The following is a 7,853-nucleotide window of genomic DNA, read 5'->3' on the forward strand; positions in this document are numbered from 1 at the left end:
CGAGGTCGCCACGATTCAGTTTTAAATTTCTAAATTGTTTTCCCAATGAATGGGAGTCAAATTGTAGGGAGGGGGGAATAAAATAGCCCTAGGGGTTTTGATACATTTGCAATGATGTTTGTTTGTTTATTTTGGGCTAGGAAGGGAAGTAGGAAGGGGGATAGTAACCAAACCATTGGTGTATTTTTTTTTTTTTTCTCTATATACCAAAGTGCCAAATTATTTTCTATTTTTTTTTTTTTTTTTTTTTTTTTGATATAGGCCATATGAAATTGATGAAAAGCTGCCTTTGATGATGACAAACAACTGTCAATGTTGAAAAATGAGGAAGGTGGTTGGGCGGTTGGATGGCTGGGTGGGTGGGTGTGTATTTTGTTACCCACAAAATTGATGCCAGCTCAGTCGCTAATGGTTGCCATAGCTGTAGCTGTGGCTTTTGGTTATTGATTTGATTCGATTTGAAACGATATAAACCACCGTGTTTGCAATGATACTCTCTGATGTGTCTTTGGGGAATTTCAATTTGATGAGGTTTCATTCACCTCGCGCCTCAGTGTCGTTGTCAGTTTTCATTAAAACCGTCATGGCCCTGTCAGTGCGAGGGTGTTTTGCCCTTTGGCGGTGAGCAACAAGTGTCAATCAGTAGATTTCTTTTTATTGTTTAAAGCGTTTGAGTTTTTATTTTTCTTCCTGCAAGCACAAGGTTTGTGTGTGTGTGTGTTTGGTTTAAAGAACACATTCCGAAGAAACGTTTCTGGAATTAGAAAAATTTGTAATACAGAGGCTATTAAACCTTGTCCCGATGGCGGGGGGATATGATTAGCTGTGGTTATTTGGTTGCTATGCAATAAATAAGCTGATTGTTTTCCGTTTCTGTGTCCAATTGATAATTACGCTATGTAGGATAATTGAAATTTAAACAGGTATTTATTTGTAAATTAATGTTAAAGCCTCCTGGCAAATATTGGTAGGATATGAAAAGGTCGGGGAAAGTTAAATCTCAAATGCGGCTTCATTGGCAAGTAGCTACATAGATTTTGAATCCGGCAGCATTGTGTGCATCAAGCTATAGTTGAAATCCCAAATAATGATGCGATCCGCAAGATGGTGGAAGAAGCGAAGGACAACATTCTGCAATTCACAACAAAGAAAAGGCAGCTGTCCTATCTAAGGAGGCTTTTAATCTCTCCTCTACTTCACGCATATGGGGCTAGCCTGAAAGTGCATTAACAGAAAATATTAACAAGTTACAACACTTGTTCCGTATCTGTTCGTATTCCAAGTAACATATACACTATATCCACCAAATCCAACTGGGTTCGTCCGGAAACAATTTTCCATTTTTGCATCAGTATTATGAATGATACAAATATTAAGATGTACGAAGTTTCAGCTATATCAAAGAATCAGTTTGCTTTTGTAATGGAGATGCCAGAAGAAGTTGAACGACACAACAAATTCTCACACCAGATCTTATATTGCCTCAAATATTGATATACAGGGTGAGATGAAAAAACTGAAACCAATTTCTGACTGCTGTCATTCCTAAGCCTCTGGTCCGACAGCTGTTAAAATTATTCCAGTGACAGCTCATTATATTGTTTTTTTTTGTTTTGGTGAGAATTTTCCAGAAAAAAAAGTTTTTCGTGATGGAATTCAAGCGTGATAGTGTGATTTCTTTATATTTGGCTATAAAACCATAAGTGACTATCGTTAGAGCACTTCAGCATTTAAATGTGAATAAATCTATTGTGTCTCGTGCCATCGCTTGTTGCCATGATACTGGTAGCGTAGGCTGACGTCAAGGAAATGGACGGAAGAAAAGAGCAACATCAGCAGAAATGGTTCGAAAAGTAAAAAAAGCGACCTGATCGAAACGCAGTGGCCGAAAAATGGCTCGTCAGCTGAACATATCGCAATATTCCATTCGGCAAATATTGAAAAATGAGCTCAGAGTAAAGCCATTGAAATTCCAAAAAGTGCAAGAACTTACACCGCAACGGAAAGAAAATTGACTCGAAAGAGCTAAAGAGTTGATTCACTCTTGGACGAATGTTGTGAACTGCCGAAATTGGTTTTCTCCGATGAGAAAACATTCGTTGTCCAGCAGTTTGAAAACAAAAAAAAATGATCGTGTTTACTTCCCAAAGAGGTCAGTGGAAAATGTGCACCTTCGGTTTGCCACCAGAAATCAAGCGCCGGCCATGGTGATGGTGTGGACCGCCATAACAGCCGATGGTACGACCGGAGGTATTGATCGACCGTAGCATCAGAATAAATGCCGAATATTATCGCGAAAATATTCTGGAGGGTTTCATTCACCTCGCGCCTCTTATATTCTTGGGCACACAAATATTTTGGCCGCAGACCTTGAACATTCCAACAGGACTCAACCCCATCGCACTCAGCATTCGCCAACCAAGAATAGTTACAAAATGAGGTTCCTTCGAAATGTTTGTTCGTTTGAGGGAGGTATCTTAAACACAGATTTAATTATTGCAATGTTCTGGCTTTGAATAGCACGGAAAATATTTTTGTATTATATAAAAGTTCATAATTTTTACCGGTTAGTGTCGATCGATATTTTTGGAAACTGTGGAATTTTCATGGGGTAGGTACCAGAGATGCGGCCCACTCATGTTATGAAAGTTATAATTATATACAATTTTAACACTACCAGGAGGAGTGGTCCAATAAGTTATTTATTCACACTAGATCTAATGTAAATGAAAGTATAGCGTCTAATTTATTTTTTTAATTATTTGAACTGTTGACCCTTTGAGGGACTTATTTCATATTTTATTGGTTTTATGATTATTCAAATTTTAACCCTTTTTTAGGGAGATACTAGAAATAACGGGCCGATATCGACCATTTTCGCATTCCATCCATTTTTGTCGGATGAGCCCTCTCTCGAAGTCCGCTTCGAAGTGCATTTCTGACGTCAATAAATAAGACAACAACAATAAGCTTTCTTTGGGGTAGTTGTCATATGCCATATTTTGGAACACAGCAAAGATATAAATGTGACAAAAAGTCAGACAATATAAGACTAAATTGGACATAGACATTAATCGGTTATATATGATAGTAGCTGAACCTGGTGCGCTTCGCCACCCCTTTTGATTTTATATGTATTCAAAATTTTATATACGAATATTTTGTGGTTTAAAAATTAACAAGTAAGCAAAGGCTATAGTCGTGCGGGGCCGACTATGTTATACCCTACAACACTACAATATGTTAGAAGCCCCCTTATGTCCAAATCCATTTTGGAAGATTTCTCTTTTGAAATTAGGATTTTAACTAGAGACACTTGCCCAACATTTATGCACTCCGTCGGGCTGTTAGATGTTGTAGTCCATTTTACAGCTAAATGTAATCCAATGGTCATCCAAAATGCTAGAATTCTTCCCTGTCCTTAACTCTCTTTACAGGCGTGTCGATTGGCTTCAATTGTGTGATCGGAAAAACATTTCGGTTTTTGGTTCATTTGAACCCCTAAATATTTTGCAATCATCTCCAAAAGCAAGAAGCCCCTCTGTATTTCCAAATTTAGACTCATCTATATGAATTGCTTGTCTACGATATTTGGCTATATTCGTCATCGAAATCAGCATAAAAAAGCCAGAAGTTCGCCTTTTGTGTATTTCGGATATCGCCTGCAAGTAATGTTCTTATTTTTTCACACAAAAGTAGTTGTTCATTCTACCCGCTGTCCTAAACTCTAACTTCGTACGATATTTCGTGTCCTTTGGTTTCTATTTGTGACCTTTATAACAGCTGCAAAATTAGGAACATTTTTAGTTGCTGGTCCATTTCAACCCCTAAATATATTGCGGACATCTTTGAAAACAATAGACTTCTGAGCCTAACCCTGCCTTTTTCAAAAATTTCGTGAGGATCGAACGATAATTGCAATCTGTATATAAATAATAACTCCAACCTGTGTTGTAAAGTGCAAAAATATTACAAAATATACACTTCAATATTATAAGTCAAATTGAAAAAATCGCATGCGATAAAAAAATATGAAAAAATAAAAAATGTCACAAAATAATACAAAATCTATATTAACATCATTATACCCTACAACACTATGTGTTGGGGGTATTATAAGTTTGATTGGGCCAAAAATTATGTAACACCACGAAATATTGATTTCCCACATAGGAAAGTATATATGGATCTTCCTATCTCGCCGAGCTGAGTCGATCTAGCTATGTATGTCCGTCCGTCCGTCTGTCCGTCTGTCCATGTTAATTTGTAATCACTCTACAGGTCGCAATTATGGCCCGATCTTCACGAAATTTAGAATGGAGGTGGGGCTAGGGTCAGAATAGAACCCTATTTCTCTTAGAGATGATCGCATAATATTTAGGGGTCGAAATGGACCAAATACTGAAAAAATGTCGGATTTTGCAGTAGCTATACAGGTCGCAATTATAGACCAATCGACGCGGAACTTCGCATGTAGCTAGAGTTAAGGGCGGGGAAGAAGCCTACCAATTTGGGTGGTCATCGGATAATATTTAGCGGGTAAAATAGACCATATCTTTTGTGTTGAAAAAATTCAAAATTTTGCATTAAACCGCGAATATTTTAAAACCCGGCGAAATCACAAAGCCATGACAAGGTTACTTCTGATCTTTACATTGATGTTAACATCCAACAAATCGGATATATAGCAAAATATGTGCGATATATATGTCTATCAAAGAAGATATGCTTGAAAGATCTCTTATATGTCGAGAACGGCTGAACTGATATCGACAGTTCTCATTAATTCAGAATGGCCTCTTGGCAGGAAAGAAACAACGTCTAACAAATCGCATAAAAATATCTCTCTAAAGATGAAAATATTGATTTTGTAATATTTTCTCATATTTTTTCAATTTTGTCATATGTTTTGGCATATTTTAATTTTGAATTAAACATTTGGTAATATTTCTACAGCTAACAAAACAAAGTAGTTAGGATATCAGGATATCATATACAGAACGCATTTATAGCCCGATCCCTACGAAATTTTGCATGGGTATGAGATGAGGGTCAGAATAGATGCCTATTCTTTTTGGAGATGATCGCAATATATCTAGGGGTTGAAATGGACCAAAAAACTGCAAAATTGTCAGCAGGCCGTAATTATCGCCCGATCCTCACGCACATTTGAATTGGGGTTACCGGACATTGCAAAAGCCAAGCAGTTTTGGATGGCCATTCAAAAATATTCAATGTGCGAAATAGTTTGCCAACTTTTGTAGACAAAATACGAAAATGTCCATTCCAGTGACTTTTTGGAGAATTCAGAAATACAGGAAAGACGCACTTCTGACTATTTCGTTAACGCTGATTTCGTTGAAGAATATAGTCAAGTGTCTGCATCTCATATAGATGCGTTTCAGTCAAAAACAAATAATAAATGTTAATCTTTTGCCACTTCTAAGAGATTATAGGTCTTTGGGAAATATTGGTTTCAGATCTAGGAAGACCATTTACGTGCAACATCTGCCAATAAATTGGAAATGAGCAAATTAGTTTAAGTTCCTATTATTCGAAAATTAGAGAACGAAACCTGATGGTTTTTTTTTTTTATTACTTGTCACAATATCTTGTGGAATTTTTTCGAGTATCTCGCCTATATAAACTGTATGGTTTATTATAGTGTTGTAGGGTATTCAACGGTCGGCCCCGCTCGACTGTAGCCTTTGCTTACTTGTTTTTGGCATATTTTTATGCGACTTTTTTGTAGATTTTATACTTTTATGCCAAAAAGACCTTCTAAATTTACAAAATTTGTCAAAATCGCTCCAGCCATTCTGGAGATATAAGCATTCTAGTTAACATCCCTTTCCTTTGTATATACACATTGTATATATTTCGCTATATATATCCGATATTTTTACTATCGGCATCTACGTAATGGTCAGAATTGGCATGTTCGCCTATTTGTGATTTCGCCGGGATTGAAAATATTCGCGGTTTAATATAAAATTTGTCTTTTATTTAACAGAAATGTTATTGTCTATTTCACCCACTAAATACTACCCGATGACCACCAGAATTGGAAGGCTTCTGCCCAGCTCTAAGCTCTAGCCCCATGCTGACTTTCGCTTCGATTAGCCTATAATTGTGACCTGTAGAGCAACTGCAAAATCAGGAAATTTTTCAGTTTTTGGTCCATTTCAACACCTAAATATTATGCGATCATATCCAAAAGAAATAGGGAATAGGAGTCAGAATAGCTTTAACCCCACCTACATTCTAAATTTCGTGAAGATCGGGACATAATTGCGACCTGTAGAGTGATTACAAATTAACATGGACAGACGGGCAGACGGACGGACGGACATACATAGCTAGATCGACTCAGCTCGGCGAGATAGGAAGATCCATATATACTTTCCTATGTGGGAAATCAATATTTCGTGGTGTTACATAATTTTTGGTTGTGTTGTTTTTACTGTTAGTCTAATACCATTGCAAAGGCGATGTTGGTCAATGTTTCTTAATAAAATCATATTCCAATCTGAGGCGATTTCAATATAACTTGACAAAATTCCGTCACGTGCATCAAATACACGAAATCGGCGTAAAATAAGTATGGGAGGTATATCCAAGCCTTGACCAATTTCAAAATAGTTTTATTTTTGTACCAAATACAACCTCACATTTCTAAATTTCATTAGAATCGGACATACATATCGTATTTGATGCATAAAATACATGAAATCGGCCGAAATATATATGGGACCTATACCCAAAACCTTAACTGATTTTAGTAGAATTTGATAAATTTAATTTTGTACCCAATTTCGTCTCTCAGACCGAATTTCATTGGAATCGGGCATACATATAGCGTTTGGTACGAAAATATATAAGAAATTGGCCGAAATTATATATTGAGGGCAAATATGAACCGATAAAAATTATTTTTTCTCCAAATTCCGTTACGCACTCCAAATTTGTAAATAAATTAAATTTATTGGAGGTATCTCCGATTCTGATGCTATATCTCCGGATCCAAGTGTGATTTCAAAAATTTATTAGTATTTTTGTAAATTTTAGTATTTTTGGAAATTTTCATTAAAATCTGTTCAGCAGTTTTTGAGTCTATAAGGTACAAACCAACAATCAAACGTACAAATATTTTCCTCTTTTATATATATAGATCTTATACCAATTAATATGATTTTGATGCATAATATTCAGTTCATTCAGTTCAATCTAAATCTGAAAATTTTTAATAGGAATTAGATAATAATTGTAACAATATTTGGAATCACATCACACCTCTAGACAGGGGTTTTAGCAAAACTATTAAAAACACATTTAAGTTCAGGCAAGCTGAACAAAACAAAATAACATTACTATAAAATGCATGAGAAGTATGAAATCGGATGAAGATATATGTGGAGCTATATCAAAATTTAAACCGATCTCAATACAATTTTGTAGACGAATTTCTGAGATGCATCTGATGTCTGAACCAAATGTCATTGTTTTATAGTGCGTATTACGAACGTGTGAGACTTAAATACCAAATCGGATGGAACATATATATGAGACATATAGCCTTAACTTTACCGATTTTCACCAAATTTTAAGTACTTGCTTCTAGGCTGAAATCATCGTATGTGCAAAAATCCAGTTCACTTGGGCTAATATTGAGATATACAGGGTTGCCCATATTCGACGGACCTTTGAGCCCATTCCAATCGACGAGGCTTGTCCGCAGGCAACATTCTTTGCGTCAATTGAATTTTGTACGGGAACAAATGCAAATCAATGCGAATAATCCGTTGTAAAGTGGACCGAGCTATGCCCAACTGCTGAGAACGGCGTTTTTGGGA

The sequence above is a fragment of the Musca domestica genome, unplaced genomic scaffold (genome assembly GCF_030504385.1).
Source record: "Musca domestica strain aabys unplaced genomic scaffold, Musca_domestica.polishedcontigs.V.1.1 1, whole genome shotgun sequence".
Lineage (NCBI taxonomy): Eukaryota > Metazoa > Arthropoda > Insecta > Diptera > Muscidae > Musca > Musca domestica.